Here is a 15,522-nt window from a genome sequence, read left to right as displayed (position 1 = left end):
AGTTAACAATTCAGAGCTGGGTCGGGGTTTCTACGATTCTCTTCCAAACCTTTCCGGAGCTTTTGAAGTTTTCAATTCCCCATCTAAGGGAACACCCAGCAGCCCCAAGATAAAAGGGCAGAGGAGAGAGCTGGCGGCTTCCTTTATTTGCATGACTTAAAGCTAGCCATTTTCTGCTCCACGCGCCGCGGGACTCGTACTTGCCGGTGACACAGAAGCAATTGTTTTTCCTTAGAAAGGGGGCTGGGGTGGGCTAGTTTCATTTCCGCTCTGGGTGGTAGTAAATGCGCCGAGATTAGTTCAAAACACGACCCGCAAGGCTCTTCCCCATACCATCACCTCCTTTTCTTAAAGATAGCAGGAAAGGCAGCAACTACACCCTCAACCACCACCCACTCCCAGCCCCAGTCTCGCTCGGAGAGGAATGTATAAAATTAGTTGCCTCCTCTGACTGACGGCCCCCCGGCCCAATCGGCGGGCGCCCGGGCGCGGCCGGCCCCACCCCCTTGCGAACGCTCTTTGGCTAATTCCCGCGGGGAGGGAGGAGAGAAGGCGAGTGGGAGGGGGGAGGGGAGGTACCTGGAACTGGGAGTGATGTCAGCTCCCAGCTCGGTGCCTGCCCGGATTCCTGACATGGTGTAGGGCCGGCGGGGTGGGGAAGGCGGGAGCGGGACGGGAAAGGGTTCGGGCTGAGAGCCTGCGGCGGAGTCGCCGCGCCGGGGCTTTGAACTCGGACGGAAGGTGAACCAGAACTTTTGGAAGTAGTGCCGGCGGCTCTCCACCCCCCAGGTAAGGGCGTTTGGCTCGTTTCAGAGACCGGAGGGAAGGGGCACCGTTGTGTGGTTGCAGCTGGGTGTTGCAGCTGCTCCTCCTCTTCCCCGGCTCGATTTCCTTTCCAACTCACTCCTGTTTCCCCGGGGGAACGGGAACTTTTGGGGGGAAAGGGCTTAACTCCTGGGGCTCCCAGCTAGCACATATGTGAAAAGTACCTCCACGGTGGACGTGTAAGGTATTGTCTGTTTCCTTAGACCCCCACACCGTGGTCTCCCAGTAATACTTGAGAACCCCGAATAGAGAACGTGTGTGTGTGTGTGTGTGTGTGTGTGTGTGTGTGTTGGGGGGCGGTATTTAAAGATGTCACAAGTTTATAAAATTTCGACTCAAAAATTATGCCCCTTGAGAGAGAACGAAAGGTTTGTATTTTTTTAGTTTCCCTGTGGCCTGTTACACGGTGATTTAAATGAAAGAGTATCATTGTTATTCTTAATATTCTTATATATCAATGTAAAAATGTCCTCTTATATGGTCTAGTCAGGATGTGAGAAATTCACTTGGGGTGTTTTAATTATGAGCTGTGGGAAAACTCGTCTCTTGGGGGCACACTTCTAAAACTCCCAACTCCTTTTCACTCTGACATTTTAACAGAATTTCTTTCATGGTCAACCGTGATCTGGAGGGGTTAGGAAAACTGCTGAGAATCTTCAGATCTCCCTGTGGCTGCCTGAGAAAAGGATGAGGGCTTGTAGTTGTGTTTTCAAGGATCATTTTTGGAAAAGAGAGTTTTCACAGGGAAATGGGGTGGAAGGTGGGGCATGCAAACTCTTAATTACAGGAGCATGGCTTTTTCAACATGTGGGACCCAAAACAAATCCTTCCTTTCAATAAGAAGTGCAGAGAGCAATAGAAGAAGAACTTGATTTAGTGTCCGGGTTTGGAAGTTAAGAAAAGCAATTGGCTGTTGGGAGGAAAAGATATTTTGAGAAGTGGAAGTATAGGATTCTGATTTTTGTTTATTTCCTGTTTGAAATCTTTTTCCTGTTGGGAGATCTTGTGTACCCAGGTCGCTAATCCGTTGTGATTGACTTTCTGGGGAACAGAATTAACTCCATAAACTGATTCAGAACCCTCACTTATCAGTGCTTGAGGCTCTTTCTTTTGGAGAAGAAGAAAAACAAAACAAAACAAACACCACGTATGGGCTGAGACTTGGGAGTCAAGTTTCCCTTTTCATTCATCACTGTTCCTCAGCAGTGAGGATCCTTCTGTTGCCTGGTCTGGTGTGAACTTTATAGTGATGCAAAAGCTGCATCCCAGGTGCCTTGAATGAAAGAGAATTTCCAGGAGGTGAGGAAAGAAAGAAAAGGCACATTAAGTCTTCTAAACCCATGGAGAGAAATAGGGAACACAGGACTTCATAGACCAGGTTCTCCATCTTTCTAGCTGATGACAGTCAGATTTCAGAGCTAGAAAGAAGTGTTTTGTTTTGCAGTTGTTTATAAAACACCTGGGTCTGTATTATTCTTGGTTCTTGAAAAAATTTAGTACAGGGTGGATAAGGAGCAGTCTTTTTACAAAGGGAAGGTGTGTTTTCCTGGAAAAGTTAAGGCCATTTTAATTTTGGTTTGTGTTTTGGGGCTAAGAAATAGCAATTGCTTAATGGCTGTGAAGTGGGTCTCTTCTATTTGTTCCATGGGAAGTACATAAAACACACTGTATTTTCCAGTGGGAAAGAGGAGGTAATGTAGAATTCCTTGGGGGTTAATGTGAGCTCACTGGAGCCTTGGTTGATAGAGTGTTCAAAGTGCAGTTTGTAATCACCAGTCAAGTAAAGAGCGTCTTTACGGTGTTGGGTTGATGTGCCAAATTCTAGTTTACGCTTTCTTTCGGGGAAACTAGTCCTGGCTTAGAGACTTGAATATGCTAATGCTTTAAATTTCATTCGCGGTTTGAGTAATAACACTTACTTTATGTACTTAATTTTAACAATATTTATTTCCCTTTCTCTGAGTTTATAAGGCAGATATGGTATAGTAAAACAAAGTACTCCTAAAGGACAGAATTTGAAAGATAAATTGAGTCATTGAGAAGGGTAAGATCAGGTTTTGGTTAAATTCTCTTTAGCCAGCAACTATCATACTTCCAATAGCTACTTTAAAAAAATAGGATAATCTGGCCTTTGTGGGCAGGTAGATGTTGACTTGAAATGAAGGGCACAATGTAGTTCCAGATCAATAGAGCCTAATTTCAAGGGCATCATAGACATTTTTTGGAAACAAGTTCAGTGAGAGAGAGCTTAACTGCTTATGTAGTCTTTTTGTTACTCACTGTACCAGCATGAGATAAATGAGAACAAGGTCACTTTTCCCCTCTTACCAACTAGCTGACTCCTTGTTAAAAACATGCCTTTCATATTCAGGAAATATTTGTATTTTTATAGTTAATTTATATTGGTAGTTTGTTATATTAAAATTAGCCTGTTGAGTTTTTCATCTTCCATTTAAAAAGGTTTCCAGGGTGCCTGGGTGGCTCAGTTGGTTTCGATTCACATCATGATCTCCGGGATCCTGGGATTGAGCCCCACACTGGGCTCCCCCCTTGGTGAGGAGTCTCGGGATTCTCTCTCTCCCTCTCCCCTCTAACCCATGCTCACTCGCTCTTCAAAAAAGATTGTCAAATTCCGAATAGCACATTGTTCAAACTGTTAAAGAAGACCTCATTCATCTGATTCTGTCTTTTCAAAGATATTATTACATTTCTGACCTGATCTGAATTACCTTTTCAAAACAAGGAGTGAAAGAATGGCTATTCATTTATACTGGGTGTGTGTCTTGATTCTTTATTAAAGAAATACTGCTTCAGAGTGGAAAGATAGGCAAGAGATATTGCATAATGATGGCCTATTTATTCCCAGAGATTTCCCTAGAAAGCCATATTAGTTCTGAAGTTAAGTAAAAAAAAGTCACAATTGAGCAGCCAATCGTGAAATATTTCAGTGAGCTGGGATTATTATTATTTTTTTTAGCTGTGGTTGAACAGATGGGTGTAAGTATGAGATGCAAAGCTGTTGAGATTAGTGACACTGGGTGTTGTCTGGGGATAAATGGAACAAAGTGTCTTCTGGCCACCAGTTCCCTTCAACTAAAGGTTGATAATTTCACAGTTAAATCAGTCATCAAACCGTCCAAAAATGGACACTGTCCTAAAACTGCTCTGGGCTTGTGTAGTTGATTAGCTCTAGTTTATTATTGCCATTTTTCCCCTCAAACTCTTCACCATGCATGTCAGAACCTTTTTCCTAGTCAAAAAAGCCGAGAGCTTTTGTCACATATGTTACAACCACAAAGACTGATGCTTTATTCATTGGAGGTAATGGCTTAAAAAAAACAAACTGAACCAACCCACCCTACAAAAAATACAAAGACTCTTCTATTTCTTTTACGCTGTGTATTTTAAATCTTGTCATTATTGATGCCAGTTTGGTGTAAGTGGATGACAATGTTTCAAAAGGCCAAGTGGTAAGGATTACTTTTTCTTTAATATTTTTTTCCATTTTGAAGGATCTAAAATGCCGAACAACTGGTTTTAGATTAAAAAATGGGCTCCCCCAGGAATTTGAAGTTTGCACACTTGTTAGGCACCTTTGTTGGGAGAGGGGGGTCTGAGTGAAATGTGTACCGGTCTATATCCATTGAAGAGTTTGTATTTCTGAAATGTGGCTTTGGACCCAAAGTGTGGTCCTGGTGGGTGTGGTGTCACAGTTTGTGACTGGACTTGGGTTTTGTGTCTCCCCAGAACTTGCTGTGACTCACATTTTGACTGGCCCACATGCAAATTCTTGTTTTTGTTGGCAAGTATAATGAGTTAAGAATAGAAGGATCATTTGGTGGTTTTTGTACAGGGGTGTACCTAAAAATGTCCAAGACTGAAGGAATTGTCCAAACTTAAATTGTAGTCAGCATCAATCATTCTGGCAAAGGCTCATGGCTCAACTGTGAATCCTGGAGGAAGAAGATCAAGTACTGTAAAGTTTGGGGCTGGCTGTAGATTTCATGGACACCCCCTGAACTCCAGAGGAAGGCTAGGTGTTTCCACATCTCTCTTAAATTTGGGAAATTAAGCATTTGACATAAAATAGATGCAAGTTCAGGAGAGCAGGTGGCTGATTCCGTGTGGGTGTGTGTTAACAAGGGCAAACTTAATTTTACCTGGTAGGAGAGAGTAAAGATGCTGTTTTCATCGACAAGCCCATTCATAAGCAAGTGGCCAATTTTTTTTTTTTAAAGATTTTATTTATTTATTTGATAGAGACAGCACAAGCAGGCAGAATGGCAGGCAGAGGGAGAGAGTGTACGCTCCCTGCCGAGCAAGGAGCCCGACATGGGACTTGATCCCAGGACCCTGGGATCATGACCTGAGCCGCAGGTAGCCACTTAACCGATTGAGCCATCCAGGCATCCCAGTGGCCAAATTCTTTAGGCAGGCAAGGAGGTTCTTGTGAAGAAGGAGGAGGCTCAATGGGAAGGGTGTTCATTCTTTCATGCTATACATATAGTACTCTACCATATCGCTAAAGAGGCCTACGTTATCTTATATCTCTATATGTAGGATCTAGCTCGCAGGATCCAGTCCTTTTTGCTGGCTCTTTGTCACCTTTCTCTCTATAATACTTGTACAGATGTCATCTCACCACCACAGAGTTTTATGAGGTTTTTGCGAGGACAGTTTATGGAGTTGACTTTATTTGGGAGAAAGTAAAAATAAGGCTAGAACTCGATGTCCTACTTTCTTAATATTCTAGCTTGTTGGTGTAACTGTAATTGCATAAGTCATGTTTCTGCAACCATTATCTGTGTCTAAAGATGCTGCTGCTTATAACAACACGTAGTAGAGGGTTTTGCTTTGTCTGAATCAGAATTTGGACACGCTCTACTACTCTTTATGAATGATAGAAGAGTCCAGTGAGCCTATAGGGTCTCCTCTATATTAACTGGGAAGTGAGTGAGTGGGAAGAAGGGAAACGGTGGAGGACTCTGAGGGAACACTCCCATTGAACCTGTGAGATGGCCAGAATGATTTATGTGAAGTCACCTGGTTCTCTCTGTTTTTATTCTGGGTCAGCTGCTATGGATTCTTTCACACCCCCATCGGTTTTTAACTTTGCAGCAACCAGAAAGCTTCTAAATGGGGAATTAAGGGGTGCCTGGGTGGCTCAGTGGGTTAAAGCCTCTGCCTTCAGCTCAGGTCATGATCTCAGGGTCTTGGGATCAAGCCCCGCATCAGGCTCTCTGCTCAGCGGCGAGCCTGCTTCCTCCTCTCTCCCTCTCTGCCTGCCTCTCTGCCTACTTGTGATCTCTGTCTGTCAAATAAATAAATAAATAAAATCTTTAAAAATAAATAAATAAGGAATTAAGATTCTTTCAATGCTTTTTTTCTTCCCAGAGTACCTTGATTCTCTAGGGTGACTTGTGTTCTGTGTCACCATATGGGGCAGACCCAGCTAGATGCCACCAGAATCCATCCCACTGATGTCTTCCCTACAGCTAACCCCATTTTGTTTAATTTACCACTGTGGCCAGTTTGGCAGCGGGGGAAAGAAACAACAAAAACTTAATTTTTCCAGAATCCCTTGTAGGGTGTCTAAGTGCTGTAGTCTTGGCAAATGGAATGGAAGTAGGTGGGTTGGGCTCCCTCCCCAATTTCAAAAGCTCTTATAAGAGGATGGCCTCTCTGAGCTTACCTTTAGGCCTTTGTACTTTTTTCCTCCTTGGAACATGAAGGCTGTTTTCTTTTTTCTTTTCTAAGATTTTCTTTCTTTATTTGGGAGAGAGATAGAGACAGAGCATGAGCAGGGGGGAAGAGGCAGAGGGAGAGAGAGAAGCAGACTCCCCACTGAGCAGGGAGCCTGCTGGATCCCAGGACCCTGAGATCATGACCTGAGCTGAAGGCTGACACTTAACCAACTGAGCCACCCAGGCGCCCCCTGAAGGCTGTTTTCTAAGTGGAGAAGCCATCTTGTGACCAAACACAAGAAGCTTAAGGGTTAAGTAGGCTAAGAAGCTAATGGCATTTTGAAACTGCTATACCAGACCTTGTCTGTCCATTTCTTGACTTTCTGGGAGAAAAAGAAAATCTCTGTTTGGTTAGACCACAGAAGTTGGGTCTGTTACTTGTAGCCAAATGTAATCCTGAGTCTAAATTTTAAAAAGTCATAGTTCATCTTTTCTCTAAGAGTTGAAAAGCAGCATTCTGTCTAACAAGAGGGGTCAGTCTAAAGCCACACATACCCTCAACTTGAATCCTGGCTTTGTTATTTATTATAATCTAGTATTGGCAAATGATTTAACTTCTCCGGGTCTCAGTTTTCCCGTCTTTAAAGGATGGTGCTGATATTTGTCTCATAGAATTTTTAGAAATAATTTCAAAATAGTTAGAAATTATTAATAAAAATAATAATGGCACATTAGGCACAGAGACTTACAACAAATGGTGCAGCTACTCCTGAGGGAGAGTGTAATGGGGATCCTGTAGAGGATGAGGCAAGTAATTCAACTTCTAGTAGGTTCTCAGTAAACACAGATCGAAGGACTGAATGGTATATTAGCTTTATAGCTGTAACCACTCGCCTGCGTGTAATTGCCATTTGGCCAGTGCCCATCTCTTCTCCTCAGCTCTACCCACCAACACCAGAATACTTGGAGCTCTTCTGTCTTCCAACTTTGTTTGAAAGGGATCTCCTTATGAAAAATTTATAGCTATAGCCTGGGGATGAAGGGTGTGGACTCCAGAGTCAGGTAAGTGTAGATTAGAATCCCTTGTCCCTATTGGCTTTGTGCTTTTGTCTTCTGTGAAATGGGAATACTTGGGTGATTATGAGGACTAAATATGATAATACATTGTTTTTGGAATTCTTGGCCTTGGAATGAGGTCCTCTTGCAGATGTAAGAACAAAACAGCCTTTACCCTGGAGAATATTCACATATGGGAGATGGGGGCAGAAAGGAAATGGCCCATAATAATAAACAGATTTAGACTACTGTTTAGCTGTTAAAATGGTTGGAAAAAAATGTTGACTTATAGTATATTATGCATTAAGCAAAACAGCCAAGCAGTTCTGTATAGTTTATATTTGTTAATACATGAAAAATTATTAAATGGGTGACTCATGAGAGCCAAGCATGGCAGGGAAGATGAAAGGGGCTTTAATTTTTTAAAAAGCACATTAATGTTTATTTTATAACATTCATGCATTAGTCCTGAAATATAAAAAGCATTAAAGTTAAAAAAATCAGTTTGTTGGGTCTTTGGGAGGTAGGTGTGGGAAGATCAGATGAGGTAGGTCAGTCACTCAAATAAAGGGTTGAGTTAGGTGGGATCCCTAAAGGAGGTGGGATTTGAATGAGTCTTGAAGGAGTAAGAGATTTTGAGGAGGCAACGATGGTGGGGGGCGGCAGAGAGAGATGAGCATGCTGGGCTTTGCTGTGAAATGTAGAGTGCAGTGGAATTAATTTTAGAGAAAGATAAGGTACAGAGATCCATATTAAGAGATGTAATGGAGTCAGCCCTTAGAGGGTTAAGAGAGTGACAAGATTATGCTTTAAATGAGATTTTTTTTTAAAGGTGGGGAGAATTATGAAAATTACGTTATAAAGATGACTTTAAAAATAGTATGTTGGATGTTATTGGAATATAAGTGGTGAGGAGTGGGGAGAGGGGCAAAACACCATTAATTGAGAAAGGCATCAGGGTGCATGGATGGCTCAGTCAGTTAAGCATCTGACTCTTGGTTTTTGGCTCAGTCATGATCTCAGGATCCTAAGATTGAGCCCCATGTTGGGCTGTATGCTCAGTGCAGAGTCTGCTTGGGATTCACTCCCTCTCCTTCGGCCCCTCCCACCACTCGCGTGTGTGCGTGGGCTCTCTCTTTCTCTTTCTCGCTCTCATAAAATAAATAAAATCTTAAGAAAAATGGCACGCAAGTGAAAGTTGAGTTTTAATGGGAAGTAAATTCCTGGAGTTGGAGTTGGAGTTGGAGATTCCATCATGACCCATAATAACTTACCTTTTTCTTCTCGTTATATAAATGGGTAAAGTTATAGTACTTGTCTTACTAGGTTTTTAGATTTAGAATGACAGTAACAGTAATAGTAATAGCTAATGCTTACACATACTTGGTGTGTACCAAGCACTGCTCTAAGCACATTACATATTTTAACTTGGATTTAATACCTACATCAGCCCAAAGAAAAGGTATTGTTGTTATTCCTATACTACAGAAGAATCTGAGCCACAGAGAGGCTAGACGAATTTCCCTAGATTGGGCATGTTAGACACAGTATTTTTTTAATGTAAATTCAATTAATTAACATAAATTTATTAGTTTCAGAGGTAGAGGTCAGTGATTCATCATCAGTCTTATACCCACTGCTCATTACATCACATGACCTCCTTAATGTCCATCACCCAATTACCCCATCCCTCTACCCACCTCCCTCCAGCACTCTCAGTTTGTTTCCTATGATTAAGTCTCTTGTGGTTTGTCTCCCTCTCTGATTTTGTCATGCTTTATTTTTTCCTCTCTTCCCCTATGCTTCCCTGTTTTCTCAAATTCCTTGTGAGTGAGATCATATAATTGTCTTTCTCAGATTTATTTCCCTTAACATAATTCCCTCTAGTTCTATCCGCATTGTTGTAAGTGGCAAGGTTTCATTCTCTTTGATGGCTGAGTATTCCAGTGTGTGTGTGTGGGGGGGGTGTATGTACACCACGTCTTCTTTATCCATTCATCTGTTGATGGACATCTGGGCTCTTTCCATAGTTTGGCTACTGTGGACATTGCTGCTATAAACATAAGGGTGCAGGTGCCCCTTTGGATCACTGCATTTGTATCTTTGGGGTAAATACCCAGTAATGCAGTTGCAGGGTTATAGGATAACTCTGTTTTCAACTTTTTGAGGAACCTCCATACTGTTCTGCAGAGTGGCTCCCCAGCTTGCATTCCCACCAACAGTGTAGGAGGGTTCCCCTTTCGCTTCATCTTCACCAACACCTGTCACTTCTTGACTTGTTAATTTTAGTCATTCTGACTGGTGTAAGGTGGTAGCTCATTGTAGCTTGGATTTGTATTTCTGTGATGCCACGTGAGGTTGAGCATTTTTTCATGTGTCTGTTTGCCGTCTGGATGTCTTTAGAGAAATGTCTGTTCATATCTGCTGCCCATTTCTTGACTGGATTTTTTGTTCTTTGGGTGTTGAGTTTGCTAAGTTCTTTATAGATTTTAGATACTAGCCCTTTATCTGATATGTCATTTGCGAATATCTTCTCCCATTTTGTCAGTTGTCTTTTGGTTTTTGTCTCCTGTTTCTTCTGCTGTGCAAAAGCTTTTTAACTTGATGAAGTCCCAGTAATTCATTTTTGCCTGTGAAGACACGTCTAGCAAGAAGTAGCTGTGGCCAAGGTCACAGAGTTTGCTGCCTGTGTTCTTCTCTAGGATTTTGATGGATTCCTGCCTAACATTGAGGCGTTTCATCTATTTTATCTATTTTTGAATAGCTTGTAAGGAAATGGTCCAGTTTCATTCTTCTGCATGTCCAGTTTTCGCAGTACCATTTCTTGAGGAGACTGTCTTTTTTCCATTGGGTATTGTCTCCTGCTTTGTCAAAGATTAGACAACCATAGAGTTGAGGGTCCATTTCTGGGTTCTCAGTTTGGTACCATTGATTTGTATGTCTGTTTTTGTGTCAGTACCATACTGTTTTGCTGATGACAGCTTTGTAATAGAGCTTGAAGTCCAGAATTGTGATGCCTCCAGATTCGGTTTTCTTTTTCAGAATTACTTGGGTATTCAGGGTCTTTTTTGGTTCAATACAAATTTTAGTTTTGTTTCAGCTCTGTGAAAAATGTTGATGGTGTTTTGATAGGGATTACGTGGGATGTGTAGATTGCTTTGCATAGCATAGACATTTTAACAGTATTTGTTCTTCCAGTCCATGAGCATGGAATGTTTTTCCATTTCTTTGTGTCTTCCTCAATTTCTTTCATAAATGTTCTGTAGTTTTCAGAGTACAGATCCTTTTACTTCTTTGGTTAGGTTTATTTCTAGGTATCTTTTGGTTTTTGGTGTAATTGTAAATGGGGTCGACTCTTTAATTTCTCTTTCTTCTGTCTCATTGTTACTGTATAGAAATGCAACTGATTTATGTGCATTGATTTTATATCCTGCCACGTTGCTGAATTCCTGCACGAGTGCTAGCAATTTTGGCTTGGAGTCTTTTGGGTTTTCTACATAGTGTATCATGTCATCTGCAAAGAATGGAGTTTGACTTCCTTGCTGATTGAGATGCCTTTTATTTCTTTTTGGTGTCTGATTGCTGAGGCTAGGACTACTATGTTGAAGAGTAGTGGTGAGAGTGGACATCCCTGCCGTGTTCCTGACCTTAGGGGAAAAACTCTGTGTTTCCTCATTGAGGATGATATTTGCTGTGGGTTTTTCATAGCTGGCTTTTATGTTATTGAAGTATGTTTCCTCTATCCCTACACTGCAGAGTTTTTCTCAAAAGAGGATGTTGTATTTTGTCAAATGCTTTTTCTGTATCTGTGGAGAGGATCATATGGTTCTTGTCCTTTCTTTTATAAATGTGATGTATGACATTGATTTGTGGATGTTGAACCACCCTTGCAGCCCAGGAATAAATACCACTTGGTTGTGGTGAAAATCTGTTTAATGTACTGATCCTATTAGCTATATCTTGGTGATAATTTTTGCATCTGTGTTCATCAGGGATATTGGTCTGTCATTCTTCTTATTGGTGGGGTCTTTGTCTGGTTTTGGGATCAAGGTAATGCTAGCCTCCTAGAATGAGTTTGGAAGTTTTTCTTCCATTCGTAGTTTTTGAAACAGCTTCAGAAGAGTAGGAATTAATACCTACTTTAACTGTTTGGTAGATTCTGCTGGGAAGCCATCTGGGCCTGGACTCTTGTTTGTTGGGAGATTTTTGATTACTGCTCCACTTTCTTTGCTGATTATGTGTCTATTCAGGTTTTCTATCTTCCTGTTTCAGTTTTGGTAGTTTATATGTCTCTAGGAATGCATCCGTTTCTTCTAGGTTGCCTAATTTGTTAGCATATTGTTGCTCATAATATATACTTGTATTTCTTCAGTGTTGGTTATGATCTCTCTTCTTCCAATCATGACTTTATATCGATCCTTACTCTTTTCTTTTTGCTAAGTCCAGGAAAGGGTTAATCAATCTTATTCTTGTTATTTAATAATTAATTATCTTATTCTTTCAAAGAACCAGCTCCTGTTCTACTGTTCTTTTGGTTTCTAGCTCATTGATTTCTGCTCTGATCTTTATTATTTCTCTTCTCCTGCTGGATTTAGGATTTTTTTTACTGTTCTTTCTCCAGCTTCTTTAGGTATAAGGTTAGGTTATGTATTTGAGACCTTTCTTGTTTCTTTCTTTTTTTTTAAATTTTTTTTTCAGTGTTCCAAAATTCATTGTTTCTGTACCACACCTAGTGCTCCATGAAATATGTGCCCTCCTTAATACTCATCACCAGGCTCACCCAATCCCCCACTCTCATCCCCTCCAAAACCCTCGGTTTGTTTCTCAGAGTCCACAGTCTCTCATGGTTTGTCTCCCCTTCCGATTTCCCACAACTCCCTTCTCCTCTCCATCTCCCAGTGACCTCCGTGTTATTTCTTATGTACAAGTAAGTGAAACCATATGATAACTGAGTCTCTCTGCTTGACTTATTTCACTCAACATTAATCTCCTCCAGTCCTGTCCATGTTGGTACAAAAGTCATCCTTTCTGATGGAGTCATAATACTCCATTGTATATATGGATCATATCTTCTTTATCCATTCATCTGTTGAAGGGCATCTTGGTTCTTTTCACAGTTTGGCAACTGTGGCCATTGCTGCTATGAACATTGGGGGTACAGATGGCCCTTCTTTTCACTACATCTCTATCTTTGGCGTAAATACCCCATAGTGCAATTGCAGGGTCATGGGGTGGCTCTAGTTTTAATTTCTTAAGGAATCTCCACACTGTTTCTGAAAGTGGCTGCACCAACTTGCATTCCCACCAACAGTATAAGAGGGTTCCCCTTTCTCCACATCTCTCCAACACACATTGTTTACTGTCTTGTTAATGTTGGCCATTTTAACTGGTGTCAGGTGGTATCTCAGTGTGGTTTTGATTTGAATCTCCCTGATGGCTAGTGATGATGAACATTTTTTCATGTGTCTGTTAGCCATTTGTTTGTCTTCTTTGGAGAAGTGTCTGTTCATGTCTTCTGCCCATTTTTTGACATGATTATCTGTTTTGTTTGTGTTGAGTTTGAGAAGTTCTTTATAGATCTTGGATATCAGCCCTTTGTCTGTATTGTCATTTGTGAATATCTTCTCCCATTCCTTGGGTTGCTTCTTTGTTTTGTTGACTTTTTCCTTTGCTATGCAGAAACTTGATCTTGATGAAGTTCCAAAAGTTCATTTTCGCTTTTGTTTTCTTTGCCTTTGGTGACAGGTCTTGAAAGAAGTTGCTGTGGCCGATGTTGAAGAGGTTACTGCCTATGTTCTCCTCTAGGATTTTGATAGATTCCTGCATCACGTAGACGTCTTTTATCCATTTCAAGTTTATCTTTGTGTATGGTGTAAGAGAATAGTTAAGTTTCATTCTTCTATACATAGCTATCCAGTTTTCCCAGTACCATTTATTGAAGAGACTGTCTTTTTTCCACTGTATATTTTTTCCTGCTTTGTCGAAGATTATTTGACCATAGAGTTGAGGGTCCATATCTGGGCTCTCCACTCTGTTCCACTGGATACCCTTCTTGTTTCTTGAGAAAGGTTTGTGTTGCTTTATGTTTCCCTCTTAGGACTGCCTTTGCTTCATCCCAAACGTTTTGAACATTTGTATTTTCATTTTCATTTATTTCCATGAATTTAAAAAAATTCTTCTTTAATTTCCAGGTTTACCCATTCATTCTTTAGTGGGATGCTCTTTAGTCTCCAGGCATTTGAGTTCTTTCCAAATTTCCTGTGATTGAGTTCCAGTTTCCAAGCATTATGGTCCAAAAATATGCAGGAAATGATCCCAGTCTTTTGGTAATGGTTGAGACCTGATTGGTGACCCAGAATGTGATCTGTTCTGAGGAATGTTCCATTTGCACTGAAGAAGAATGTGTATTCTGTTGCTTTAGGGTGGAATGCTCTGAATATATCTGTGAAGTCCATCTGGTTCAGGGTATCATTCACAGCCCTTTTTTCCTTGTTGATTTTCTGCTTAGAAGGTCTGCCCATTGCAGTGAATAGGGTGTTGAAACATATTATGAGTGTGTTTCTTTGATTTTGTCATCAATTATTTATATAATTGGCTGCTCCCAGGTTAAGGGCATAAATATTTACAGTTGTTAGATCTTGTTGGATAGACCCTTTAAGTATGTTATAGTGTTCTTACTCATCTCTTATTACAGTCTTTGGTTTATAATCTAATTTGTCTGATATAAGGATTGCAATCCCAGTTTTTTTTTTTGTTTTTGTTTGTTTTTATGTTGATTAGCATGATAAATTGTTTTCCATCCCCTCACTTTCAATCTGGAGATGACTTTGGGTCTAAAATGAGTCTCTTGCAGACAACATATCAGTGGGTCTTGCTTTTTTTAATCCAGTCTAATTCCCTGTATCTTTTGATTGGGCTATTTAGCCCATTTACATTTGGAGTAACTATTGAAAGATGTGAATTTCATGCCATTGTATTACACATAAAGTCACTGTTTCTGTATAATCTCTCTGTTCCTTTCTGGTCTATGTTACTTTTGGGATCTCTCTTTGCTTAAAGGATCCCTTTTATTATTTCTTGCAGGGCTGGTTTAGCAATCACAAATTCTTTGTTTCTCTTTGTCTTGGAAGCTTTTTATCACTCCACTTATTTTGAAAGACATCCTAGCTAGATAAAGTGTTCTTCACTACATACTTTTCTCCTTTGGCACCCTGAATATATCATGCCAGTGCTTTCTGGCCTGCCAAGTCTGTGGATAGGTCTGCTGCCAATCTAATGTTTCTACCCTTGTTAATTATGGACCTCTTGTCCTGAGCTGCTTTCAGGATTTTCTCTTTGTTTCTGACATTTGCAAGCTTCACTACTATATGTTGGGGTATTGACTTGTTTTTATTGATTTTGAGGGGGATTCTGTTTGTCTCCTGGACTTAAATGCCTATTTCTTTCCCCAGATTTAGGGAAGTTCTCTGCTATAGTTTGCTTGAATATACCTTCTGCCTCTCTCTCTTTCTCTTTCATCTTCTTCTGGGATCCCAGTTATTTTGATACTGTTTTGCTTTATGGTATCATTTATCTTTTGAATTCTGTCTTCATGATCTGCTAGTTGTTTATCTTTCTTTTTCTTAGCTTATTTATTCTCCATCATTTTGTCTTCTGTAGCACTAACTCTCTCTTCAGAAGAGAGATATAGACTATATCCTAGCAGTTACAGCCTCCATTTTTTATTGCATCTCATTAATAGCCTTTCAAATTTTGACTTGATTAGATTTTAGTTCTTTGATTTCTCCAGAAAGGGATTCTTTAGTGTCTTCTGTGCTTTTTTTCAAGCCCATCTAGTATCTTTATAATCATTATTCTGGGCTCTAGTTCTGACATCTCACTTATGTCCATACAGATTAGATCCCTGGCAGTCAGTATGGCTCTTGTTCTCTTTTTTGATGTGAGTTTTCTGTCCTGT

At 40.6% G+C, this 15,522-nt stretch overlaps 1 protein-coding gene across 1 annotated transcript in view; it reads left to right on the top strand.

Annotated features, from left to right (window-relative positions):
* The first annotated feature begins 572 nt into the window (after positions 1-572).
* Positions 573-15,522, top strand: part of PPFIBP1 (PPFIA binding protein 1) — a 173,987-nt gene continuing 159,037 nt past the window's right edge. Inside the window, exon 1 of the mRNA XM_032855182.1 lies at positions 573-789. The gene's annotated coding sequence lies outside the window, so the exon portion shown is untranslated. The remainder of the gene's footprint in view (positions 790-15,522) is intronic.

The sequence above is a fragment of the Lontra canadensis genome, unplaced genomic scaffold (assembly GCF_010015895.1).
Source record: "Lontra canadensis isolate GAN:19392208 unplaced genomic scaffold, GSC_riverotter_1.0 scaffold9, whole genome shotgun sequence".
In the NCBI taxonomy this organism is placed as follows: Eukaryota; Metazoa; Chordata; class Mammalia; order Carnivora; family Mustelidae; genus Lontra; species Lontra canadensis.
This window is presented reverse-complemented; position numbering and strand designations above follow the sequence as displayed.